The following is a 27908-nucleotide window of genomic DNA, read 5'->3' on the forward strand; positions in this document are numbered from 1 at the left end:
GAAAATGAACAGGCTCACTCTCTTGAGCACCATTAGCCCGAAAATCATGGAATCGCCACGGTGGCCTTTTATCTAGCTGTTTATTTATAGTTGTGGCCCTTCCTCCCGCCACAGGGCCTTTGCATGTATAGCTCCCTTTGCCTGGGATTCTCTTTCTTTCCCCTTGGGCTTACTCCTCTCCTTCCCTATCAGTTAGCTCTAGGCAGCTCGCCCTGACTTCCTCAGATTTCCTAGGCTTAGAGTCACTCAGCTGCGACACAAACCCACCACAGATGCAGCAGTCGCTGTGGACAGGCGCACAGGGTCCCACACCACCTCTCCCTGTAGCTCAGGGGGAAGGAGGAGGGAAGGCAGCTGCAGGGACCGCGGCTCAGTGTCAGTCCCCTTTCATTCTTACCTTACCATTTTCCAAATGCCCGGTGCCTTAAATAAGAAAGCTATTTCCTAGTTAGACTCCAGCAGACATACTGGGGAAGGGGGGCATCTGCCTGCCCCTTGGGCTGGGTGGGGACTTGGTAAGAAGGCCTCCTTTGGGAATGTCCTGCCTCCCTGCTCTCTGAAAGGAGAAAGCACACTTGTTTAGCCAGTGCCCACGATGTGCAGACAGACCCAAATAGTCACAAAAGGTTGTTAAAGGGCAGTTTCAGGAGCCTCAAGGCCGGGCTGGCTGGGAGATGCTTGTCCCTGCTGGGAGGGGAGGCAAGTGACTCTGTCACTCGTCCCTGAGCCACCTCTACGGTGTAAGGGAAGGCACTTTTTTAGGGCAGCTACAACTATGTCTTTCTTTTTTTGCAAACCACTACTTCCTGTTTTGTTCCCTATTTATACTTCACATTTAGTTCTGAGAAAGCGCTGGGGGCGGGGCGATTTGCTTGTTTCTAGTTCAGTCTCTGTCTCCAAAGCAAACTCTCTTTTGAAGATGACTTCTTTGTAATAGAAATCAACTGGAGACCTAGGTTCCTTTAAACTACTTTGCTAAGAAAAACTTTGAAAGCCTTAACAATAAAACAAGATTCAAACAGCACAAGTTACACCTCTCCGAGGCAATGCTTCACCACGCGGCGTTGCACCCGCCAGCCCGGGGCAGCAGTGACCTCCCCACGGCTCCCTCAGGTGGCCCCCCCGGCCGACACAAACAGTTCTCACAAATCTCCAGGCACACTGTTGTTCAGGCTGAAGTGTAGAAACGTATGACCAGGATGTCTTCATCATGACACTCTCTGTAAAACAGAGACGCCTCTACAACACCGTCAGTGCCATGTAACGCGATGTAGCAATTCAAGTTTGCCCATCAATAGTTCATTGTCTAAGAAAGACACACACCCTGGACCCACCTGTGCAAGTACAGCAGTCGGAGGAAAGCAAGTATGAAAAACCCAGGAACCGACATGCTCACCACTCGCGCCTTTTAAAGGTGAGAGGCGGGGGCAAGTGCTTGGTTACCTTGGAACTGGTTTTATTTCTCCGTGTTTGGTAGCTGAGAGCTTTGCTTGCACAATAGACAAGGACCATATTTCTGTGGCTGAGGGGCCAGGGGCGCTGGCCTTGAGTCTCCGTGGAGTAGCCATGTGGCTATTAGGGATCAGGGTCCCTGCCTGACAGACACGCGTACCTGCCGGCGTGGTGTCACCAGGCTGCTAGGGGGATCGGGTGAGAAGCCCGTGAGAGCCCATGAGATCTGGGAAGCCCCGTGCAAAATAAATCACTGCTGTTCCCAAACAAATACTTCTTTTCTTCCATTCCTACTGCAAAGAACAGAGTGGATAGGGACTCTATTTCACAACCAACCTGTTTGCAGGGCCCCCAAACACAATGCACAACAAACTGTTTATTTTTCTAGACCTGCACGCATCCAGAGAATGCCTCGCTCCTCCTGTCTGCCGGCAGAGCCTCACACAGCCCTCTGTCCCGTCTAGATTATGTCCAGCCCACCAGGTGAAGCCGCAGCAGGCCCCTGGCATAGGGAGGCTCCGCCGCTCTCTGTGAGCTGTGCGGCTGCAGGGAGAGGTGGGTGCTCGGTGCCCACCTGGCCCCATTGCCACCTGTCCCTGCAGCTGCTGCACCCCGGTTCTCTCTCACTCTGACTTCATAGAGAAAAATCCCAGGGTCTTCAAAGATTAGGAACACAGACCCTCACCAGGTCTGTGAACACAGCAGGTAGAAGGAAGCAGGGCTGGACCAAGGAGTAGAGAAAAACTCCCCACCATGTGTTTTTTCTCTAACTTCTAAGAAAGAAAATGAAATGCAGCCCTAATTTGCTTGTGATCCCCAAGGCTCTCAAGGGCTTCCAGTCATCCTGTGCCATCCGGTCCCAGCATCATCCCACCAGGGATGTGTGGCCGGCGGGTCCGACCAGTCTGCCCTGATGGCCACACCTGCACAGCCTGGTGGCCTCACAGGCTTCCTGGTACGACGAGGCCAGGGCCAAAGGCACGTTCTTAGCCTTGAGAGGGAAGCAATGGCCAGAAACAGACGTTTTTCCCCTGACTCCGGGAATCTGCTATGCCCAGCCCACCAGGGACATGGAAATGGACCCAGACGCCCTCAGGAGGAGGGACAGGGGTCAGGGAGCCTGTGGGTCCTCGAGTCCCAGCCCCTCCCCACGCTGCGCCCTTCCCACACACGCCCATCCGTTTTTATGTCTTGTATTTTATTTTTCAGTTTCAGAATTTCTACTTGTTTTCAGAGTTTCCATTTCTCTCCTGAAATATCTTTTTTCTTCAAATTATTTAACATATTTATAGTAGTTATTTTTTGCTTAGTTTTATTTATTTATTTATTTATGTATGTATGTATGTATGTATGTATGTATTTTGCAAGCCCTTTCCTCTGTCAGGTGGCCCTCAGGTTTACTTAGAATTGACCTGAGCTGCAGCTTAATTGAGGCTGAGTTTACCTGTGATTTGCCCGACCCCCAACCAGTTTCCCCTATTTCTTTGTTTACTTTTGAGTTCAACTCTTACAGGGCCCCCAGAATCCTAAAACTAGGAGACATTTGAGACTACATCATTTTCTCTGCCTACCAGCCCTTCCTCAACTGGTGCTATCTCAGCAAAAAAATGCAGAAAGGAGAAGATGAATGTACTGTTTTTTGCGTGTGTTTTTTACAATGTATTTTTGGGCCACGTATTAATTTATCACTTCTCAGCAACCAACCAGCTCTCTTTGCCTCACTCTGTAATACAGGGGCTGGGGGTTCTTCAGACTGCATTTCTCACTTGCCAGTCAGCTTGGTGTTGAGCCCTGTCCACAGAGGGCACTGGACAGGCACTGCAAATCTGGAAGAGAAAGAAGGGACTTTTTCTCCCAGTGTTTTGGTTTTCTTCTTGGTGGCGAGGGGGTCAGCCTGCAGGGATCCTGGCCATGTGTCCGAGAGAGGCCGGTGGTTGTCTGGCTGGGCAGCAGGCACCCTCCAGCACGGGTCAACACCCTGCCTCCCCCGATGCCCGGGGTTCAGCCTTGCAGGGACCTTACCTCTGGGTTTCTAGTTCCCTCATTGTTTACTTCCCTCCAGCTTCAGGGAGCATGACTGCTCTCTGCAGTCACCACGTTCCTGTTCTCTCTGACCTCTTTATCTGGTTAACCACCTTTCATGTAGTAGCAATTCTTCATATTAAATCATCCCTATTCAAATTCCTGGCGTGGCTTATGTCTCCTGACAGAACCCAAGGGTCTTTCGGACTCCAGCCCCTCCCAGCAGCATGCACTGCTCTCTGCGGCCCGACTGGCTTCTTGTAAGTTCTCTGTGTGCAGCAGGTCCACTCCACTCCTTTCCAGACCCAGGCCGCACTTTCACTGATGCCGACCCCACTCCCGACTCCAGCGACCCCTTCTCTGGCCTGGTGCCCTCAGTCACCCTCCCAGATGGTCCACAAAGCATACACCTGCTCTATCTGCCCACTCCCCACAGATGGGGACTAGAGTTCTCTGCGGTACCTAGAGGGGCTCATTTCTCTAGAGTACAGCTCATCAGGGGGTTTTTGCATCCGTGACTTTTTGCTAGTCCCATGGAAAATTATGGGTTTTTTCCCCCAGGTTATTCTTATTGCATCCCAGGCCCAAAGGTGTTTCACACCTTTCTACATCCTCTCTAGAAGCAGAAGCCTCTAGGTTTCCTTGTGTAGGCAAAGAAAAATTTCTAAGGATATACTGTTACCATGCTAAGAACTGAGAAATGTGGAATAGGAGTGAGCATATAAGAGAGTGGAGAGAAATTCTTACTTTTTACTGTATCTTCATCAATTCCTCCATTTACCCAATAAATATTTATTGAGTACCTACCATGTGCTGGTGTTTCAGGCACTAAGAACACAGTATAAACAACAACAAAAAGCATGGAGCTTATATTCTCTCAGGGAACTTATAGTCTAGTGGGAGAGACAGACAGACAGAGACAAATATGTAATAAGCCAGATGATGACAAATGTCATATGATTAAACTGGGCTAAGTGGGGAAAGCATACGGTTAGCGGGGGGCTATTTTATAGTGATGATCTGGGAAGCCCCCTCTTGTTAAGGGATGTTTGAGCAAAGACCTCAAGGAACTGGGAGAGTGAGCCACAGGGACATGGAAGTGGAGAGTGGTCCTGGCAGAGAAACGAGCACGTGCAAGAGCCCTGTGGTGGGTTCACTGGGAGGCCAGCTCTTGGGCACAGAGCAACGGAGGCGAGGGGGGAGGAAGACGAGCTAAGGCAGAGGATGCAGGGGGGAGGATGCAGGCCCGAGCATGCAGCGCCCTGCAGGCCACTTATGAGCACCGGTTCTTTCTCTGACATGTGACCTGACTCACATTTTAAAAAGCTCACTCTAGCTGCTGTGTGGAGAGCACAGCTACGGAGATTCTGTTCCAATTTATTAATTTTCATTTGAAACATGAATATATGTGTGTGCAACCTGTATAATGCAAAAAATATATATATATATATAAATAAACCCCAACAGCCTGCTACAAATTAAGTCTTGGCAGAATGCCTATAGTTGCTTGAGGCCAGGCCCCCTGGGAAGACAACATGGGGGGCCACCTCTAAATTTTAATTCCAGCCTTTCAGATGCAAGATGCCCAAAGGAGAGTAGAGAAGAGAAGGGAGAGAATGTGGGCCAGATTCAAACTGCAATATGTTGTGCAAGCAGTCAAAGTAGTCCTACTATTTGAATCAAAACACAATGTTTTATATCTATGCATATGCATACACGTAGGTGTATGCATCCACTTAGTGAGAAGCCCACCTAGCTCTCCCAACTTCTCTTGCTGCCCGAGGACGCTATCCAATTGTGCCTTTCTTTTTTTCTTACCCCTTGAAAGGAAAAAGTGTGGCAAAAGTAGGGCTCGTAAGGCAAGCGAGAGCTGGGCTGGACACCCATCCCTGGTCGCCCTGCCCCTCCCCAGCCTGAGGTGTGAGGGCCCGTGGAGGCCGCCCAGGTCGGGCGGGAGGTGGTGGATGGCGCGTGGATGGAGGTCACGTTCCTCTCTCCCCCATTCTTTTATAAATTCCTTCTGTGTCTGGCAGACAAGCAGCAGCCCCATGCTTGCTGCCCGCACGTGCACGGGGCCCACTCGCACACACGGGGGTGGGAGCCTGCTGTGCTGCTGGACCTGAGCGGGTGCCATGCCTCCGGATCTAGAGCTGAACTGCCCCCCAGAGCCTTCCCTCCCCGGGCCGACCTCCTTCTTCCAGAGTCACGTGGGGAAGTCTTCACTCCCCTCCATAGGGAAGGTAAGTCTTTATGTCCCGGGGGAGGGTCAGGAGGAGGCTCACACCTTCGCCTGCGTTCTCCCCTTTACGTCTCTCTAGTCCAGACCAGGGCAGGCTCTCACTGGTCCACAGACAGCCGGCCTCCTGCGCCCCTTCCCGCCTCCCTCTCTGCCCGGGCACCCTCACAGTCCTCACTCCGGATGGCTCGGGGGCACACCCTCGGGGAGACTCCCCACCTCCTCTGGCGGAGGGCACCGCTCCCCTCCTGCACCCCCGGCAGGCAGGTGCTCCCCCACACCCCACCTCGGGCACCGCCATCGGGATGGCTGCACGGCTCGCCTCTCCAGCCCCAATCAGATTGAGACTGTCCGTCGGGGGGACCCACCTTCTTATGCCAGCTTTTCACAGGGGTGAACATACAGCTGATGTTGGAAAAGTATGTGTTGAGCGGAGTAATTAATTGATCAATTAAATCAACCTTTCCGTCTTTACATGACTAGAATCCCATCTTGGTTTTTTTTTGCAAGTTTTAACAAAGATGAAGAAAAAAAGAAAAGAAAAGGTCTAGGCACATTTTGCCAACTCGGAGAGCTGTGTCAGGTACTTCTTGGGACGATAACCAGTCCATGCCCACCCTCTGCTCCAAACTCCCCAAGGAAAGGCCCCTACCCTTCCTTACAGAGCTCATGGAGGAAAAAAAGAACAGGGATTTATTGAGTGGCACCTGCCACATGCCAAGCCCTGGCACTGCGCCTGTCACCAATCACCTTGCTGAATTCTCGCCATCCCCTCCTGAGGCCTCACTGTTCCCATTTTGTGGGTGAGGAGCTTGGGGCTGTGTGAGTTGCCCAGGGTCTGTGACCCTACAAGTGCTAATGTGGAGACATGTGCATGGCCCTAACGCCCTCCTTTCCACAGCCCAGGGTGCTCGGAAGGAAAGACGTAGGGAAGGAACTGAAACCAACAGAGAGTGTGGGACAGTCGGAGACCATCTGGACAAAAGGGAAAACACGTGGCGCTGGGGGAGCCGTGAGGTCAGACAGAGGCTCTCCTTCCCCTCCTCCGCCCTCTCATTCTTATTCTTCAAGTCCCTCTCTTAAATCCCTCCAGGTGCTGGAGACCTAAGCACGTTTGCAGGCAAAGTCTAACAAGATAGGGAGGCTGGGTGTCCAGAGAAAGGGCTGAGAGGATGAAGGACTTGGGGGAGATGCTGGGCTGGAGCTGGGGCTCCCGGGTGAGCCTGGAAGACTGGGAGGGGTTTCACTTTCTCAGATCCATCCGGAAGGAAAGGAGGGGCTCATATTTTTGAGCGGCTGCTGGAGCCGGAGCAAGGTCTCTGCACGCGTCCACTCGGTTCGTCCTCACGACCGGCCGGTGCCGCTGCAGTTAGCGCCTGTCTCGGAGGCGAGGGGATAGTGGGTGCAGGGACGGCAGAGAGGGCTCGGCAGGCTTAGGAAGGGCCGCACAGCTGAGGGTGTGGAGGAGGCGTGGAATCCTTGGGAGTGCTGCAATCCAAACCACGGGGCCCCCAAACCTAAAATAGTTGCTATTTGTCCCTTTACAGAAAAAGTTTGCCCACCCCTCTAGTACACCACCAGGTCCACGGAGGCTGGGGCCACGCCTTACTTTCCGTTTATTCCAGGACAGTACCTAAAATACAGGGGTGGCAGTGGACACTAAGATAACATGAATGAATGAGAAAACATGAGACACCAGCTTTTTCAGCAGCGTGGTTCCTATTGTGAGGAAGCCTGCAGCTGTGGCCTTTTTAAAGGAGCGCCTCCTACCAATTTATACCCTCATCTTAAAGAAGGTGATGGACGGAGGTGCTGCAGGAATATCTAGCACAGCACCTTGAAACTCTGGCACTGGACTGCTTAATGGGCCCTGATGCTTCTGTTAGAAGAAAGCTGCCCAAAAACCCCAGTTGTGCCCAGACCCAGCCAAAGCCCCGTCTTCGATTTGACCCCATGTTCTCCTCAACTGTAATGTTCCAGCTTAGCTCAGCGAAGAGTGACACAGAGTCTCACATACATGTTGAGCTGTTTACAGGCCATGGATCTGAGGGCCAGGCAGCTATCATCTTGGCCATGAGCCCTGATGAGAAATCAGCCTGCTTCTGAAATGTAACGTTCCAGCTCTAACAAGAACAATGGCACTGACATGGACAGACATCATCTCCGGGGAGACCCGGGGCCTGTGGGGACCGGAGAGCACGAGCCCGGGGTCCCCGTGGAGAAGCCACGGCCAGGAGAGCCCCACCTGCACGCGCCTGCCGGCCTCAGAAGGTCTGACGTGGGCCTTGTTCCTTCTCTTTCCTCACTGAATACAAAGGATTTGTAACAGGCCAGGTGCCACCACAGAGAATCCTGTACCTCCTGCCCTTCTCTACTTAAAGGCAGCTGTCAACTTAGATGGGCCCTTACCGACTCAAGGACAGAAAGTCACAAGGAGATTTTCTTCCTAACAGACGACGAGCAGAGGCTCGGGTGGCAGTCCCTGTGTGCTCCATGACAGAGCCTTACTGGCTTCAGTTTACAGCCTATCCCTGTGAGCCAGGCAACATGCCAAGTGTCAGGCACATTTAAGCTCACTCACTCCTCATAGCAAGCAGTTGTTGGGGTCTGCATTTTAAAGCTGGGAAACCTGATGCTCAGGGAGATGAAAAGGGGCCGTCTCACCACTCAGGCAGTGGCAGGGCTGGGTTTCAAACCCTGGGATTCCCAGGCATCTACACTGCACCACAGAGCCTCCTGTGCGAGGCGACAGCTATCTTCACTTTGCCCTATGTGAGAAGACACGGCACACACACATGTGCACACACGTGCACACACACACACATGAAATAGTTAAACCCCAACACAGACCTCAAAGGCCCTCCAAGAGTAAGTTCAAGGGCTGCAGGAAGGCAGGGAGGCTTCCCGGCGGAGGTGATCCTTGAAGGGCAGGAGCTCCCCCTCTAACCCTTGTGGGCACTCACCTGACTGTCTACCTGCACGGCCGGAGTAAGTATTCCATGTGCCTCACCTGTCAGAGCAGCTCAGTCACTATTTGTCACATTCACTAATTACCTAACAAACGTTAACACCACCCATTGGTTTCTGCTTCTCCACTAACATAGCAAGACCCAGTCACCAGCCCCTGGGGCATAACTGGGTGGTTCTGCTCCTTAATGCCGACCTCTGGGGGGCCACTGCCCTGAACCTTGCCTTCCAGGACTCAGCACTGGGGCCCAGCCCTGAACCGAAGCGGCTGGCTTTGAGTATTAAGTCCCATCCTGGTCCCTTACGGCCACCTAGTCCCACCATCTCCCAGTGAAGCTCTCCACCCTCCAGTCCCAGGGCTAAAGGTGAAAGAGGTGGGGACAGAGGCCCAATTGGAGGGAGCCTGACATTTCCAAGGCCACATCCCTGACCTGAGGGCAGGCGCCATGCCTTTCTCTTGGTTCTTGCCTCTTGGCCCATGGGGAGCCCCTGGCTGGGCAGAGCTTTGATGCCCACCGCATAAGAATCAGCCAGCCTGTCTGAGGGCAGAGGTGGCCCCCCCTCAGCCTGGGACTCAGGGGTCAGCCAGCAAACATACATCGGCAATGGGGGAGGGAGAGGAGAGGCGTATAAATGAGCCTTAGGGGATTGGAGAATTATCTGGTGAAATATTCCTAAGCTTTTTCTGCCTAATACCCATAAATTTCAGGGGCCATGTATGCTAACAGCTTTTGATTTATGCCATTATTCTTGTATTGTATTTAAGCCAAACCATGAAAAGGCAGCCAGACTAAAAAGAGCCTTTTAAAAATGCCCCGGGACCCATCATGGGGTTGAGCCATCCCTGTGGATCTTTGCCACCACTTTGTTAAAACAAGGGCTCTGGGTGCTGACCACCGAGCAGCTAACCGGCGCTGGACACCAGCCTGCAGGAGTCCTTCCCTTCTTAGGCACATTGTCCTCCCCACCCCTATCTCCTGCCGTCAGTAAGACCTTTTAATGGCTGCTGAGGGCTAAGGGGAAGGCGCGGCTGGGTAACCGTCGTGGGGCCAGGTCCTCCTGAGCTGCCACAGCACAGAGATGTTCCCAAGGCCTCTAATTAAAATGCCTCCCGTCAACCACGTGCCCCTGCTCCAGGGCCCCGGGGTCGCAAAGCTCCCGGATAATGCTGAGCACGAAGTAAGGAAGGGCTGCGTCAGCCTTTCGGGCCCATTACAATGTCATTGTCATAGTTATCAGCACAGGTCCCGGCAGGACACGGGCTGGGTGAGCTGAGCGTCTCCTTGGCCAGAGGTGGAGCTCCTTGCAGCGTCCCGGCACCCGGGTCAGCCTGGCCACCTGTGCTCCCGGCAGCCCCGTCCCAGGACACGCTGGCTGCTCCCGCCCGGGCTGGGGACCGTCTCTGCAGAGGATGATCTGCCGTTCCCGCGACTGTGAAACGCCCAGGCTGGTCCCAATACTCGTTTCAAAGAAGTGCTCTATTATCCTGCTAGTGAAATCTAACCGCTGACGGCACTTCCAGGGCCCAGTTCCCCTGAGGGGCGCACACCCCACCGGCTCCTGCCTCGCCTGCCTCACGCTGGGCACTGGGGTCGCAGTGGCCTCAGGGACCCCCGTCCACTGGGGGCCCAGCTCGCTGCTGCCTCTGTGCTCACCTGGAGGGGACACATTCTACCTGGAGCCCTAGGAGAGCTGAAACAGCGGGGGGCACAAAATAACACTTCCGTGGGATGCCTGACAAGGAAGGAGACACACATTACCATAGGAACTTCATCCTCAGCAGCAAAGGGGCCGCATCCCCACACCTTCCTTCTTCCGCCTCGCCCACCAGAAAAACCTCCTCAAGTCCCGCGGCAGGAGGAGGTCGGGGTCTAGAAACTCTGTGTAAAGGAGGCACAGAGGAAGTCTGTGGGGGATTTGGAGCCCAGGGAGTGACACGTAAGCCATGTCCTGAAGGACACAGAGAGTCTCGTCACCTGGAGAAGTGAGGGAAGAGAATTCCAGGACACGGGAACAGAAAGCGAGAAGACTTTGGGAATGTGTGGGGAAGGGCAAAAGGCTCATGTGGCCTTTTCCGTTTTGATTTTTGCATACATTTTATAATATGCATAATGCATTAATATAGTAGTATGTGTATAAACTAGGATATGTTATTGTATTGCGGATGTGCATGCAAGGAATTTGCATGGATGTGCATGCAAGGAAATTGCAAGGATGTGCATGCACGATACAGGCAGCGGAATCTGCCCGAAGTTTTTAAGCAGTCGAGTCACCAGAGCCCATGGGTGTCCAGCAAAGACCTTGGTGAACACGTGAGGTGGGCGCAGGGCAGAGCGGGTCCCAGCGACCACCAGCGCTGATGAGGATCTGAGCAAGGGCGATGGGGGGAGGCGGGTGGGGTGGGGGTGCAGGGAAGTCTTTGGAAATTAGTGCCAGTCAGGACTTGGTGTCCAGGTCGGAGGCATGGGGTGAAGAGAGTTCGGGATTCTGAGACTGTCGCTGCAGATAGCTGAGGAGGCAGTGAGGGCTTTCATGGGGTAGAAGATGTAGGGACAGGGACAGATGACGAGTCTGGGTTGTGAAATGCCGAGTCTAGGGCACCTGTCAGCTGCAATGCCAGCGTGGAACTCGGGAGCCAGCCAGGCAAGTCTCTGGGTGCCCAAACCCCTCGCGTAACCATCCATGCCCTTCCTGCCTGAACATCCTCTATCCAGCCAGAAAACACGTGCAGCCCCTCTCTATGCCAGGCCCCACCCTCATGTGGTCGGTGGGCAGGGACAGTCGCAAGCAGAGGCCCTCCTGGGCTGGCAGGCTAAGCCCTGGCTCCAGCCGCTCCGGGGCTGGCCTCTGTCCCGGAGGCTGGGCACAGCCCTGCTGCCATCACTGCCAGGGCAGGAGCCCGAAGCCCAGGGCTCTCATTCCCTCCTCTGAGGCGGCCCTCCCCATGCCACCTGCCAAGTCAGAGCCAGAATCCACCAGAAACCTTCAGGGGGGAGGGGGGCACCAATGTATGTGAGGAAAGTCAGCGTCAGAGGCCCCGGAGAGCCCCCGGCCCCGAGGCAAAGCGCCCCGCTGGGCTTCCTCCCAGAACCTCTGCATCACCCACAGCTCCGCAGGCCCCACTCTGTTCACGCCACCAGATGGGAGTCAGGAGAGCATCTGAGTCACATTGATAAGCATGGGTTTTCAGATTTCACACCCAAACAGCCTGCGTGGCCCATCCTCACATCAGGGATTCTAGGAGAACTTCCCTGGCCCATTGGCAATGCATCCAGCTTAGGATTCAAGATGCAAGATTTTGTCCCCATCCTGCTCTTGTCATTGGTCCTGAAGCAACACACTTAACTGGTAGGGCCTCAGTGTCCCGGCAACAAAGCCTGCTCACTGCCTCCGGGGCAGCAGCCCAGGCATCTGAGCATCAGTTTTAAAATTCAGGCTGCGATAATTATCACTCATTTTCAACAGGTTAATCTCTCAAGAATTAGAGGAATATCTCAGATTGGAGAGTTCAGGAAAATCTAGGTAAACGGATGAAAGTAAGATCAATAATTTCCACCCGGATAGAATCTGTATGCTTAAGATCCCCCTCCCCACTAATGGCAAAGCAGCTTAGGTGGGCTGGGGGATCTCCTGCCCCCCGGGGAGACATAGGTCGCACAGTGGGAGCTGGGTGGAGAGCGTTTTTGTGGCGTGAGGCGAACCCCCATCAGTCCGCCCCTCCCTGCTGAGCTCCACCAGTTCTCTAGGCTTTGGGAACTTGCCCAGCTGCCGGGAGCCGTGACAGTGACACAGGGAGATTCCAGTCGCCGCTTAAAAAGTGTTTGGAGACACTGGTGGACAGTGACTGCACTGGGGTGTGGGTGGGGACTTGATAATATGGGTGAATGTAGTAACCACATTGTTTTTTCATGTGAAACCTTCATAAGAGTGTATATCAATAACACCTTAATAAAAAAATAAAAATAAAGGGTTTGGAGACATCAGACCACATCCTCTGCCATGGACAAAGAGTCGGAACATTCAAGAAGTGCATCCCTTGGCCCTCTGGGTTGGGCACGGCAAAAATGTGACTGACCTAAAATTCAAATGTAGGTATTTGCTGATCATAAGAGACCATTATGAGGCACATTTACCATTGATAGTTTGCAGGGAAATAGATGAAAACTGTTCAATTAAATCTTAAATAAACACTATTATGCACTGAATATAGTGTAACCCCAAAATGCATATGTTGAAGGTTGAATCCCCAGTGTGACAGTACTTGAGATGGGGCCTCTCAGAGGTAATTCAGGTTAAGTGAGGTTATAAGGGTGGGGCCCTGTCCGGCAGAATCAGTGTCCTCACAAGTAGAGGGAGAGAGAGCAGGGGCGCACGCAGAGGAAGAGCAACCCGAGGACACGGCGGCACGGGGGCTGGCGAGCCGAGGAGAGGTGGCCGGGGGCAGCCAGACAGCTGATGTGCTGACCTCGCACCTCCAGCCTCCAGACTGTGAGGAAACACACTTCCACCGTGTGGCCCCCACCCTCCAGCGCTTCCATACGGCAGGCGGAGCCAGCTGACAAGGGCCCCGTGGACCTTTTCTTCTTTAGTACGAGAAATGGATTGCTGATGCTCGCATCCTATAAACACACGGGGGCAGGTGCGTGTGTGCACTGAGGGGGCAGAGCCCAGGGATGCCGGACGCACGGAGCTGCCCCACATAATGGGGAGCAGTCTCACCATATAGTCCCCTAAGGGAAAACACAGTTTTTCTGAACCCAGAACTAACTTAATTTCTGTATAAACATGATGTGTTTCTATTCAGCTGTAACAAACACTTTATCTTCCAGGAATGAGTTGAGAGAAGGCTGTTCTCTTGTTCAGAATTCCCAGTTGTTCCCAGTTTGGGGAAATCGTGCCTCTGGCAGGAGCTCCAGCTCCTCTTATCCGAGTCCCCACTGCCACCTGCCTGTCTCCAGGCTGCCCTGGAGGGAGCAGATGTCAGGCACCAACCACCCCACTGACATGCAGAGCAGCGTCTTCTCTGGACATAACTAGAAATCACTTCTCCTCTGGTCCTCTTATTTTGCAGTTATTGCATTCTACTGAGTCTTCTTAAATTATGGGTACGGGTGGGTTATACTACGTGGGAAGTTCACTGCAAGTAAACAGGGCATCAGAAGACATTTGCAGTAAATGTGAGAGTTGCGTCTTACAGGACTGAGAGCCTATTGATTTAAAAGAAGTTTGCCGTGGCTAAAATGCCTTTCCAAGTGGAAACACCAGGGGATCATTTCCTTTCTGGACCCTGCTGTACCTGCGGACATCCCAGCCAGGCCACGCAGGGGCAGCTGCATGAAGAGTCACCGACGTCCCTTTGGCCTTTCAGACCGGAAGGCAAGACTTCCTTTTTGGAAACGGAATCAGCATACTTCATACGGCCTGGGATCCTCGACAAGTTATTTAATATAAGCCTCAGTTTCCCTATCTGTGTAATGGAGATAAAAATAGCCCCTCCCATGGGGACCTCCTATGTGGACTAAGTCAGAAAAATAAGATAAAGCACGTTTAGTGCTTCCCCCAGCATCCCTGAGCCCATGATGCTCAATGAATGGAATACGTATTCAAAACACAAACGTCAGGTGGTTTCCCCCTGGTTCATTATTTGGCCTTATTTTAACCTCCCAGCTTCTGCTGAGTGGTGAACTGGCTGGAACATGGTCTGGGGCTTCAGAGCGTCCATGGTCCAGTGTAAATTCTTCTCCTGTTCTAAAGCTGTCTTACCCTGTGCCCGCAGGAATGAGACAGCAAGTGCCCTGGGACTGACGGTCACTCTACCACGTGCACACGCGGAATACAGGAAATCTTGGCCAGAGGGCCCCCTGGGTTTGCTTACCTTGGTCCAGGGAGCCGAGTAACCCACACTGTCCACTGCTGGAAAAATCCAGAGGGCCAGGGAAGTCTTTGGTCCCATGGAAATTTCTCTTCAGACATGAAAATGTCAAACACATCCTAAAAACGGTGGTCTAATATGTGCCCAGAAATACATATTTTTTAAATAATCATACTTCTAGTTTATTCCACATTACTCTGGTCTGCAGCCAGTTAGTGAGGACTTGGCTTCTCAGCACTTGACTTTAGTAGAGATTTGGAATGAGATTTGGGCTGAGTACAGGGAAACGTGAGTGAGATGGAGTTTTCTGAATGCCCTTGTTCCTTACTCTGCTGTCAGGTAATTTCAGTTCCCCTGTCCCCTCTGGGTTCATGCCAAATGACTTCTAACTGCAAGGGCGGGCAGGAGAAAGAAAAGGCCAGCCTCCATAACCTCACGTGTCATTGGCCCCCCGCTTTGTCACACACATCACACCCCAGCTCGAGTTTCCAACTTCGATTCCCTGTTGAGAGTTTATACTTGCCTTTCTATTCTCCTGGTCACATCAAAGCAGCACAGAGCTGCACAGCTTTCACTGTGGGACCAGGTAACCATTTCCAGGTCACGCAGCAATTTAGCCCCGCCTTAGAGTCCACCCTCATTATTTATGTTAAGTACTTAACGTGAGTTATGTCACAAACACCCCAAACAAGAGCTTCATTTTCACACTGTAGGTGCTGGTTTCAGACGTTAGAACCAGTTGGATTTTTTCCCCGTTTCCGTGTCTTGTTTGTGATTTGTGCACCAGGACGTAAAGCTACCTGCAACTTTCCACTGGAACCACTTTCACAAACCAGCTCTTAAAAGGGATAGGATCAAATACGCTTGAGCATCTTTTGGCACCTGAAAGGGAGAATTCTCAGTATAAGAGGAAAGGCACAGACGACTGCTGGGTTGGCCCCCGAATGTCACAGCCATGTCCCCGGGCACAGGCTGCGATGCCAACGTCAGAAACCAAGGACCGCTGGCTCCTCAGGACCAAAAAATGGCAGGAATATATTCACCCACTGGAGTTCTTTACTTATCACTAAGCCCAGTGCCCCGCACAACACTTTCCAGTTATTCTCTCTGGCATGAGCAGCTTATCTTCACAGCTGATTGTCTGATGAAGCCCTGACGTCCCTGTGGTTCCCCAGTGGTGAGGGTGCTAACTCCTCCAGGGCTGGGAAGGAAAGGGATCAGCCTCTTTTCTGAAGGCCATAAAGGACCAGGGGGATCCCTACTGGATGCCACCACTCCTCTCTGAACGGCACCGGGAAGCGCAGGGAGAGGGACGGCCAAGCCCTCCTCCGAAGGGGCCCGGAACAGGCTCTCTCTGCCGGGTCTCGGCCCAGTACCTCTTTGTTCAGGCCACCTCTTCTGGCCAGGCTGGGACGGCGGGCTCAGCGTTCGCTCCCAACGGGTGCCCGTCTTCAGGGAGGGCCGCGTGTTTCTCTAGGGTCACTTTCCAGCCATATGGTTCTGTTTCGGAAGAAGGAGGGTTGCTGCTCCGGATGATCAGCCAAGAGCGAGGAAAGCGCGACGGTCTTTTGTTACCAGGTATTCAGCTCCCAAAAGGGGAGTCCTCAGTCTCGGGGAAACGTCACCACCTTTCAAAGCGCGGCGTGGACGCTGTTTTTCCCTGGTGATTAATTTCCTCAGAACAGCCACTTCCACTCTCTGCTTCTGTCTGGTGGGAAGGCCACCGCGCCTCGGCCCAGCCCCTGCCTACAGGCGCCCTCATTCCCAAAACTCGGCCACACGGGTCACGGGGACCAGGTTCCGCTCATCTCCTCGATAAATGCAGCTGCTGAAAAAGAAGTGCACGCGGCCGCCTCACAAATAGAAACTCGGTGCGACACGTCGGAGCGGGTGGGCAGAGGGAAGGGAAGGTCCCACGGGCCGTGCGCCGGGCTGGCCGTCGGTGAAAGCTGTCAGACGGTGACCACGCTGTCCCGGAGCCCGCGCTGTGGATCTGATGTATTCCTGTTGATCAAGGGAGTCACACAGACTCGGCGGGGTGACTTTTCAGCTTAATACCAAGTGAGGACTGCCACTGGGGAATGAATTCCTTTCTGTCCTAAAATACGAGTCCACAAAGTAATCACTGCGATGAACAGGGGGTGTTTGGTCCCCTCGGTGGCAGCCAAGTGCCTGAGACGTGCCAGACTGCAGAGCACACAGGCCCTGCCTGCCGGTCACTCACCTCCATGGGCCCCTAAGGCGGGGATGTTCTGACTGTGTCAGAACAGCTGGCGTCGCCCAGCAGGGGGCTGTGTCCCCAGCATCCGGCCCTACTCGGCCTCAGGGCGAGGAGAGCAGAGCCCCCACCCCCACCCCCACCCCCGTGCCAACCTCTGAAGGCGCTAGAGGGAGGAGAGGCCTGCCTTCTAAGCAAGCGGTGCGCAGAGGCCAGAATAAGGCAAACTTCAAGCAGCTGTAAATGCACCCAAAATGGCCCTTCTGCCAATGACTCCTCTGCTTTGAGTTCTTAATCTAAATCTCTGCATCTGACAAGCCTCGGGTGAGAATTTGCAGAAATATGAAGGAAGAACCCCAGTCAGAACTGAAACTGAGCTGAATGCAGCCGTGAAAGGCACTTAGAGCGCCGTGGGCGTGGGGCCAGGCTCGCACTCAGCATAGGCACCCGGGCACACGCAGGACGCGCCGCGGCGATCTGCGGCAGAGACTTGCAGCAGAGACCAGGGTCTGGCGCTCTTCGAGCGCACAGGTTTGCGGGAAAAGATAGAAAAGGAGAATGAAGAAAGAGAACCAGCACATTCAAATGTAATCCAAACACTCTCAGCCTCTCTTTCTCTCTGGAAATTCTGCCATGATTCGGGCAGAGTCAACGGTCTTGAACTGTGTTGGACAATGTCACAATAGATGTTCGAGTGAAAATCCAGTAGGTTTGCCAAAAGACCAATTGTTTAACGTTGGCAGCATTCCAGAGAACTTAGGAGGTTGCATATTGCCCTGGGCTAAGAGAATTGCTAATTCCTGAGAGAGTTAATTATCACCTTATTGGTAAAGGGGTAATTTTTAAAGCTTATGGTGTGGCTTTTGTGACTCATTAATTAAAATTTAGAGTAATTTACTAGGCACAGTAGGGGCTTTTGTTACATTATATATGTGTCAAACCATTTGATTTTTCTCCCAGGGGCTATTTCTAATCTCCCTCATCTCTCCCCACCTGTCTGCCTTTGAAGGCAACAAAAACATTAAAAACATGATATAAATCTCAAACTAGCCTTTTGGGAGATCTCTGGGTTAAGAAGTCAGATGTCCAAGGAGGCACTCAAACAGAGCTGCCCCCTTCCCAGAAATGTCCAGCTTGCCCACCAAAATTAAGAACATGTGTGCCCACACCAGGAAGGACTGCCTCTGCAGACCTCATCTCCAGAACGTTACACCGAAGTTCATGTTCTTGGCTAATTAGAGGGGAAGAGGGCCTTTCCTCGTCTACTCTCCCACACCACCCCCGGACGAAGGGGGAGGCTGGGTGCAAGAGAAGTGGCACGGGACGAAACTGCAGGCGCACGGAGTCTGAGGCCTCCACCCCGACCAGGGTCAGCGTCGCCTCCTGCTTTCCCGAGGACGTGTGGATTGCGGTGAGCAAGCCTCAGCCACCTGGTGCAGTGTGACGCTGAGGGCCCCAGGGGCACAGACTCGGGCAGACAGCGCCCTGCAAGAAGCGAGTGCCAAGCTTCTGTCCCCACCTCTGCCTGGACCTGTGTCCCTTCTAAGGTGCCAGGAGGGTGAGTACGTGGGTGATGTGATCTCCAGCCATGCCAAACCTACTTAGGTTTGTAAACAGACCTTCAAAACACTCTAAAATCTAGCTCCCCGAATATACATAAAGGTTATTCTCTCCAAGCATTCCTTGTGATTTAAGGGAACTTCAAGAGGGTTCCTTAAGTTTGTTGAACTATTTGAGATCCAAATTTGAGATTAAAATATAAATAAAGCCACCACCTTAGGAGACCGTTATTTGCTTGTGATTTTCACATCTTTTAAGGTGTAAACACTTTAAAATGTCTATCTTTGTACTTTGGGGCACCGCTTCAATTTCTACAATATGCAAATATGACTTAACATTTTGAAAGTCACCGCTGTTTTGAACTTTCAGTTTAAGTTCTGATGTGGGGGGACAGTCCTTGAGGCTGGCTTGTTTTCCGGCAGCTGGCCGGCTTGCCTTGCCTGCGGCCACACCTGTGACCCCAGCCCAGAAGCGAAGAGCCAGAAAGTGAAACTGCATCTGCTGGTTCCATTTGCCTCAAAAACCCGGTGCCAGAAGCAAGTCAATGACCAAAAGCCTCTTGCTCCTGTTTCTTTTATTGTCTTCTTTTATTTCTATTATTATTCATTCATTTTGTTTTGTTTTGTTTTGTGCAGAAAAATAAAAGTAATTTTGGTGGCACACGGAAGAAATGTAAGCATGTTAAACATAAAATAACTGGATTTTCACAGGATTTGCACTTTTCTTAAAATCCTGCAAATCAAGCAGCCTGATAAATATGCCAAAATATCACAGAGTCTCTCCACATACACAATTTAAAGAGCTAAAGAAATCACATTCACATCTTCTTAAACATCTGTTACAAATATGTTTCAAGGGGAAGGTTCTGAAGCCACCAAACAACTTCCCTAAAATCGAAGATTCTACATTAACACTTGATTTGAGGGGAGATGATCGCTCCTGCTTTTTAGGTAATCTTCACCCAGCTGCTGCTGCTCAAATACCCCCCACTTTTTCAGGCTAGTTTCCACCAAGCCACACAAAAAATGCTCCTCACAAATCCTGTACTCCTAGGTAGTTTACTTTGTCACACTGTAAATTCCTTGTAGTTATTTTTATGCTTTCAGCCCAAATGTTCTTTTTTTTTTTTCAGTGTTACAGGGAAAAAAAGCAACTATGTCTCTCACTCTCCAGAAATGTTTCCTCTGGTTGGAAGAAGAGCCCAGAAGACACACAACAAACATCCCCCGGCCGCAGCGCCTGCATCACTTTCTCAGGCACCACAGTCTGAGGCCGTCCAAAAAGCCACTTCCTCAGAAAGCTGCTGTCTAGCCCTCCGGGCAGGGCGCAGAATCGAGGCACAAGACCACGCGGCACCTCTCGTTTACTTACAGGTGGAGGAAGAACTTTGACTTAGCACCTCAACTCACGTGCGGTCTGTGCCTCACCCATCCCATCCCGTCCCGTCCCGCTCAGCCGGCACCCCGGAGGTGAAGCTTCCCGCTGCCCCCGTTCAAGTCACACGCCCCACCTGGGAAGACGGCAACTGTAATGGAACTTGGGAAAATGCCTCCTGGCACTCCACAGTCACTGGGGTTTTTTTCCCAAAACCAGCATCAGCAACTACTAAAAACAATATTCTCAGCTGCCCCGGGAAATTGGGAAAAACCAGCACAAAGGCTGGTTTAAATATTCCATCTGGGATATAAAAAATAAAATTCAATTTAAAAAACTACTCTTGCGTGTTCATAAGGCTTCAGTTTTAATAAGTAAATTTTAGGTAATTATTTTTATCCCAAGACCATATAACAATGTTGTGTTTTTTTTTTTTTTACTAAAAAACAAAACAAAGAAATGATCATGCAAGACAAAAGGGAAAAGCTGACTCATTACTTGAGTTCACATTTGAGAAAAAGAAACAACTTTCTACATGTGTCAATGCAGAGTTAAAGAGTAGTGGACATGTATGTACCCCAAATTTATAAACTGTATAATTCTATGCTACATCTTCCCCTCTGAGATCAGGTTAAGAAATCACACACTGTATTTCCAGGAGGAGGCACTGAAGTCACCCACCGGCCTCAGCGGTTTTCAGGCAGGACACCCGTGCATTGCCACAACGGTGGGCGTGCAAGCCAGAAAGCCGGACCCAGGTAGCCTGTCGTGCTGACAGGAGAAAGAGAAGGGTCCTGTGTCACGCGCGCACCCTCCCCGTTGTGCGTCTCCCTTACCTACGCTGGTTCAGAGCCCTGCTCAGGTGCTTTACCAGGCCGAGAATGTTGACTCAGAAGATGGATGACTTTCGGTACATGCAACCCGAGTATTAGAAAAGCTAATCTTCCACCCGTGTGTTAGTAGCTCACAGTTAGTCTGCGGCAGCCCTGCTCTCCGGCTGCAAACATCTCAGGAGGACTAATGCATTCAGCACGGGCAGAAAACCCGATTTACATAGCTACAGCGATGAATTTCCATTACGGTGACAGCTTCAACCACATCATGTCCGGAAAACCAGCCAACCACTGGCTTTTAAACCACACACACATTTTACATGCAGAAAGCGAGGCGTGTGTGTGTGTGTGTGTGTGTGTGTGTCTCATGTTTCCTTCCTCCCAGCAGCCCAGCTAAGAGAAATGTGCAGCGTAGCCTTCTGCCGACATGAGCTGCAGGTAATGACGCTTCTGCTGCTTTGATAGTCGCGTCCTTGTAATAACCTGAATTATGTCGCAATTGCCAGGATGCGTGTTGCCAACACTTCGGTGTTCATTACCCCTCCTCTGTTGCCATAGCGACCAGGCTGGAACAGCATCTCTTTGTCCCAGTCCTGCAGCAGCGGGGGCCAGCTGCTAAGATACCGCTAATCTGAAGGAGTGCATGCCCGACTTTGGACAAATAAAACAGAAAGAAGTATTCCAATGACATCACTGTTCGGGAGCGACTCTGTGTTTGCCAGAGGCGTGTGCCTACACACGCGGACACACCATGCTCGGGCACATTCACGCCACGCTGCATACCACACACGCGGTCAGTTCACCGACACGGGGCCCTGACTTGGGCTCCACATCTGTGTGTTAAGCGCAGAAGCATTTCCGCACATGTGAACATGGCTGGGGCTGCATGGGGTGGAATGCGCTTGCGCAGGAAAAGCGTCCCTATTCACCCCCCACACCCCAGCGTGTTCTCTGTGGCAAATCAATTCACACTGTTACAGGGACTTTTTCTTCTTGTTTTTGTGAAAGGAACAAGACTGCCATTCAACCCACCCTGGAGTATTGTTCCCAAGTGTTTCTAACAAGATGAAACACCCATTAAACAAACATGTGGCCACCCACAGGCTCCCCCCTGGGGATGAGCAGCAAGCAAACTCCGCCAGGACTGAACACCACCGAGGGCTGATCGAGGCTTATGCCACAATTCGGACAGTTACCAAGAGTGAAAAAACTGAAATTACAGCTTCAGGTTTTTCTTACTATATATAGGCAGTGTCACATTCAAAAGACATAAGAAATCTCTCTCTTGGATTTATTTACAAACATAGGAAAAAATTAAAATTTTTTGAAGTCAAAACATTGTACCTGCTGAGCAAGAAGTAAATTCACTACTTTTGTTCATTTAATCATCTAATTGGGCTGCTTTGCTTTGCGTAGGAAAGGACGAGTTTGGTCATTTTTTATTTGTCCATTTAATCTGCGCTGGTTTCATTAAAGGAGGAGGAGGAGGATGGGACGGGGCCCCGGGTACGACCACGGTCGGCCGGCGTCTCTGCCACAGCCTCAGCTACGGCTGCGGCCACCCCGGGCCTCGGGCGCCGTCCTGCATCCCACTCGGCTGAGCGCCTTGAGCGGTCCGAGATGCCAGACCAGCCTTCACTTTAAAATGTCCCTTCAGATAAATAAAATAGATCTCCTTGAGTCATGAAAAATATCCCCCAAATCTTATAAAATAAGTAAAAGGCGTGGCTGAAAAAGGAAAAGTGAAAACTGGCCCCCGAAAAGCAGCCCTGCTGCCCAACTCGGTGAGAGTCCAGGACGCTGGTGCTTGCGGGCTGCACGTGCCACCTCCCCGCCCGCGCTGCCAGCCTGTCCTGACGTCACGTGTGTCTGGCATCACGGGTCAGCCACACAGCGAGGCTGAAAATGGACATTAACTCGAGGTGGCTTGATTAAAAAAATATAGTTAGATGACGATGAAAGATAGATGGATAGATAGATAGATGGATAATCTTACTGGGATTTCTCTCTTTATGCAATCAGGATTACAGGCCTTAAGAAATTAAATCCATGTTTTTAAAAGTCCTAAATATTTTTAATTCTGGGAAAAATTTAAGCTAAACATGTGCGAGAAAAGAAATTTGGTGGGATGGCTGCATATAAGCTGAGGGGTCTGTTAAGAAGAAAAGGGGCCCGTCTGTGCTAATGTCCCTCTAAACCTTGTGCCCTGCTGGGACCCTCAGGTCGTGCCACCCTGCTCGTTTTCACTGGCGCTGTGGTTACATTCCCACCTCAGACCACAGGCAGCGCGCTCCGCTCTCTCCACACCAACGCTATTGGGTTGGCGGTTAGCAGGAGGCGGTGGAGGGAGCAGGTTAATTTGTGGGCATCCCAGATGCAAAGCTCCTTAGAGTCGAGTCCATTTGCAGAGTAATCCCAGCGTCAGCTGCTGGTGAAGGGCTGGGGTTACAGCACAAGCAGCAGGTGGACGGGGTGATGCCCCAATAAAAACCACCTTTGTTATCACACTAAACTTGCTCGTGTCCCTGGGGAAATCCAATGTACAGGCCCGTTTCATGTGTTATCTCATTGATAACAACCCCGTGAAGTGAGCAGGATGAGAACCATCCCCATTTCGATAAGGAAACTAGAACAGGGATGTTAAGGAAATTGCCCGAGGTCACACAGCTCCAAAGGGTGGAATGCAGGGCCATCCAGGCAGCCTGTCCCCAAAGACACAGTAATGAATCACCTGACCACATGGCCTCCTGGCACTGGCTGTTGTCCTGCTCTGCCACTAACCCAATGACATTAGTCAAATCTCTGTCCTTCTATGACACGGAGGGGAAGGGCAGGGGACCAACCACCTTTACAGTCCGTGTGGCTCCGGCATCCGACAGTGCAGTCGGTCACTTTATCTTCTGGGCCGGGACAGACCGGGGCCTCGGGGTGGAGGAAAACCGAGCTGTGGTTGTGGCTGTGGCCAGGGTTACTAAGGGGCAAGAAGCACCCTCTCTCTCAATAAAATAAGACCTGGTGAGCCAGTGCTTTAGACTCCCGACTGGGGCGGAAGCAAGGCCAGAGGGCGTGGAGAAAGAACAGGGAAGCTGTAAAGGCCGCTGCCTGTGCAGCAGAGGGAGACCAGCCCTCCACCCTGAGGCTCCCCGGGACTTTGCCTCCACGTTGCTCAGCCACGCTCTCCCTGTGGGCTCCTGAAAGTCGGAGGAGGGGTCATGGAAGGTCTGAGGCTATGATCGTCGTTCTCCCAGAGCAGAAACTGAGGCAGAAATGGTTCAGCTGATCAGTCAGACAGGAAAGGCAGAACAAAGAGTGGGTGCCAGACCCCCAGCTCCCACAAACAGCCTCTTCTTCATCCGGAAGCCCTGCCTTCCGTGGGGCCAGGTCTTAGTTTGAAGTACACAAGCAGGGACTTCGCAAATTAAAAGTAGACAATTCTTTGTAATGAAGACAAGCAAGAAACAACCTCAAAGTCCCACAGATAGAGATCATGGTGAATGACCGTATCGTGTCCACAGCAGAGAAGATACAGTGTAACTACCAAAGAGATGTCACCGGAGACCACAAGAGACATGACAAAATGTTCTCAGTATACAGTTGCTAAATAATTGCAGGTTACAAAATCATATGCAGAACAGAACCTATTTTGAAAAAAAATGATTTGAAAAATGCTGGAGATGTGTCCGTAGTAATGATCCCTTGGTGATAGGATTATGAATAATTTTTATCTTCTTAATCTTTATTTTTTTAATTTTCTACAAAGGAAGACCTACTTTCTGGACAATAAAAAGCTATGTGAATTGACTAACAGAATTTTTCGTTACCACACCTACAGACAGACTTGCTTATAATTCTCAAAAATCTTAAGTCTCAAATTTATTTTCCATCCATGAAATAAAAATAAAACCTTTGTGCACTGGCTGCAGGCTACGCTCTGCCATGGCCTCACCTGGGGCACCAGGCCTGAAGACGGCCCCCAGCTGGCATAGGCCCTCCTGCCGTCCTTCCCCCTGGGCTTCACCATCACCCGAACTCTTTGAGCCCACGCGGGGTGCTCAGCACAGCCCAGCGGGCTCCCTGTCCTTCCCCACCATCCATGGGGTCCTCTCAGAGCCGGTCCCACTCAGTCCTGCATTAGTAAAGCCCTGTGCTGAAGACGCAGGAGGTGAGCCGAGAAGGTGACCGAAGGAAATGAAAATGCCTCCCATCCGAGGGAAGGGGCCTGGGTCTAGAACATGGCTCCTTCCGGATGGGGCCGCCGCTCCTTGCGGGCCTGGGCCTGTGGCCCTGGCTCATATTCAGGGATCGGCCTAGTGGGATCGTTCGTTTCCAGGTCTGGCGGTTCTGGGGGTAACAGGCCCAGAGAGGCTCCCTCCGGGGATGGGGCCTAGTAGCAGGGTCGGAGCTGTCAGGCCTGAGCTGACGGCCCGGAGAGCCGAGGGGCTCACCAGCAGCGGCCTCCCCTCAGTCACCAGGCTGTAAATCCCAAGGGGTCTTGCCCTCCGCTGTCTCCCAGCATGTAATGCAGTGTCCGGCCCATAGTAGGAAATGAACAGAGCTACTGCCTAATGGATAATACAAACTAGGGGTGGAGGAGGTGACCCAATCTTAACCAACATTAGCTTAGGCTTTTAGGCTGGGTGGCATTCCTGGTTTGTTAAAATTGAAAGGACAATTTCTAGTTCTTATCCCCCTCCTCCTTTATGCTTTCGAAATGTTAACTCTTTGGGATGACTTCAGCTTTGAGCCATGTTTGTTTGAAACTAATGAACTTTTATTCAGACTTCAGACAGGTGATGTCCAAGCACTTCTGGCTGTTTGCTAGGTTGCCCCTTTCCTCCTAAAATATTTCCCTCAAGTCAAACATGAGAAACTGATCTTGAGTGCTGAGAAGCTCCTAGAACCAGAGAGAGCGGGCCTCAGCCAGACCTGCACATGCACTCAGGAGAGACAGGAGAGGAGACTTCAAATAAGACGAAGAGTGCATGCAATTTCTCTGAAAACAGTTACTGCTCTGGGCCCAGTTACTATAGGAAGTGTGTAAGAGTGTGTGTGTGTGTGTGTGTGTGTGTGTGTGTGTAACATAGGAAGGATATAACAGGGGGCCCAGCTAAGAGAGACTCCACATTTTTCTAAATCTCATTTAGAAAATAGCCTGTGGGGAGTTGCCTGCACGTTCATTTTCTAGGATATAGTCTTGATCACCTGATGCTCCACCTGCCTTTATTTGGGAGAAGATGTCCAAGACGGGCCCCTTAGTTATAAGACAAGAATACAACCGTTGTCCGTGAAATGCAACTTGAGTCTGAATGCAGAGAACACAGTCTGAAATTTTTCTCTCTTTAATAAAAAGGCAGTGGTTGGGGAATTAAAAGCAGCTGGCTGATGAATTCCCCTGAAGGGCAGCCGACTTTAGTGTCTTTGATAAGCCCACTTACAGTCAAAGCTGAACGCAGAAAACTGGTCCTGGGGCTGAGAGGGAAGTAAGGTTGCAGGTAACAGTAAAAAAAAAAAAACGGCTCAAACTGACCTAAACACTCACTGGCAGGGAGAGCGGCGAACTTCGGGGGAGGCTGACCACCACAGGTCTGGTCTGAGTCCCCCTGTGCACAGCTCCCCCTGGTCACAACATGGCTGCCAGCGGCTTCCAGGCCGCATACTTCCCCACTGACATGGAGCGCCAAGGAGAGCCTTCGCGGGCGCCCTCCACGGAGGAGGAGGGAGCTTCTTTCCTGGAGCCTCCTGCCAGCATCCCTCCATCTCACTGGCTGGAAGCGGGCCCCAGCCCAGCCTGTGCCAGCGACTGCTACCCAGAGCTGCTGACTGGCTGGGCCTGCCTTTGAAGGGAAGGGGGGTCTCTGCTTTTCCCCCACCACAGAGCTACCTGGCCAGGGGCAGATATCTCAACAATCACAATGCTCTTAGCAAAAAGGAAGAGGACTGGGTGCTAAAGGACCAAAATCTGCAAGAAACAACTAACTCAGAGAGGGTGGGGCACAGAGACACGGGGGGGGAGGGGGGGGATAAGGGCAGGGGTAGGGGGCGTGGTGGGGAGCTGGGTGCTGTGCACGTGACCCTCGCCCCTAAGGCACTCTCACACACCATCTGCAGGACAAACCGCAGAAACTGAAAGTGCCTGATGTGGTTGAGCTTCTTGTAGACATGGAACGAGAGGCTGAGTTTTGCATCCTGCGTCTATGCAGGTGAAACCAAGATAGCACATGAGAAGCCAGGGGCCAGGACCGAAGGGAAGCCAAAAGCGTTAGGCCTGGGCAACTGGGCAGCCTTTCACATGGCCCCTGGGCCTCCCCAGAGAATGTGAAAATCAGGAATTCAAGGCGCAAAAAGGCAGCCAGCTGACAAAGGGGCTAGAGCCGCAGAAATCAAGGGTGCGCCTGGCTGCACTGCACCCCTTGATAAAGGGGCGGGATCTTCCGGAGAGGAGGACTTGCCTGGAACTAGTACTCGCCAGATGCATTCTTAAGACAAAACAAAGTACACTTCAAGAGCAGTATTGTGGGCGCTGGGAGTGCCTCGACCTGGCCTGCCGTCTGCCTCGAGGCTACGTGTGTTATGTGGTGCGGGATTTAAGAGCCCAGCCTTGGGGAAACGGCCAGGTGGGAACTGGAGTTACTGGAGAGCAGGTGCCATACGGCTCGGGGCTCAGGGGACGCAGGGACCACCTGCTTGGGCAGCAGGACGATACGGCAGTACCATCTGAAAATGGGCCCTTTACTGACCCCCAGTGCTGAAGGCGAGGAGCAGCCCCTTTGGATGAAGGTCGAGACCCAGAGAGTTTGGGGGTCTCTCTGGCGAGAGACCGAGTGAGTTGCCATCCTGGAGTGATGTCTCCAAAGGGAAAAATAAAAACAGGAGACAAAGTAATGCTTGGACGTGAAGAAAGTGGTAGAGCACCGGTGGATCATCTGGGGAGAAGTCTGTGATTTGGCAATCCAAGCAAACACAGGAGACGGAGATGGAGAGGGTCGGCTCTGAGGAAGACGGAGGGGGCGGGAGAAGGGGGAGCAGGCGCTTGGTACGCTGGGAGGCTCAGTTCTCAGTAATAGATATATTTGTAAACAATATTATCAGTAAGTGTTGATTTTACTAAAAATTATGCTCTGATTTTATTGGGAGGATTGGGGGGAGAAAAAGTAGGGTGGGGTCTTCAGGATGGGGTCTCACTATGTCTAAAACACAAAGGAATCAAGAAATGGCAAGATATGCAGGTTAATTAGAAATTTAGGAGGAAATATCAGAAGCAACAGCAAAAAACTTGATTGTCATTGGAGAGTGGGGAAAGGGAACAGGAACAACTATTTCTGATATAAACCTTATAGAATTATTTGCCTTTTAATCTCTTTCTCAATAGATAGA

At 51.7% G+C, this 27908-nt stretch overlaps 1 protein-coding gene across 4 annotated transcripts in view; it reads right to left on the reverse strand.

The window, feature by feature from the left end:
- The window catches only part of SCML4 (Scm polycomb group protein like 4), a 77816-nt gene that overhangs the window by 45988 nt on the left and 3920 nt on the right, over positions 1-27908 (reverse strand). Inside the window, exon 1 of one of the 4 annotated variants that reach the window (XM_036902903.2) lies at positions 20538-20890. The exons of 1 other annotated variant lie outside the window; for it this stretch is intronic. The gene's annotated coding sequence lies outside the window, so the exon portion shown is untranslated. Of the gene's footprint in view, positions 1-20537; positions 20902-27908 lie in introns of those variants that run through there. 2 more of the 4 variants (XM_036902905.2, XM_036902904.2) reach the window with 2 other exon arrangements.

Source organism: Manis pentadactyla, chromosome 12 (genome assembly GCF_030020395.1).
Source record: "Manis pentadactyla isolate mManPen7 chromosome 12, mManPen7.hap1, whole genome shotgun sequence".
NCBI lineage: Eukaryota > Metazoa > Chordata > Mammalia > Pholidota > Manidae > Manis > Manis pentadactyla.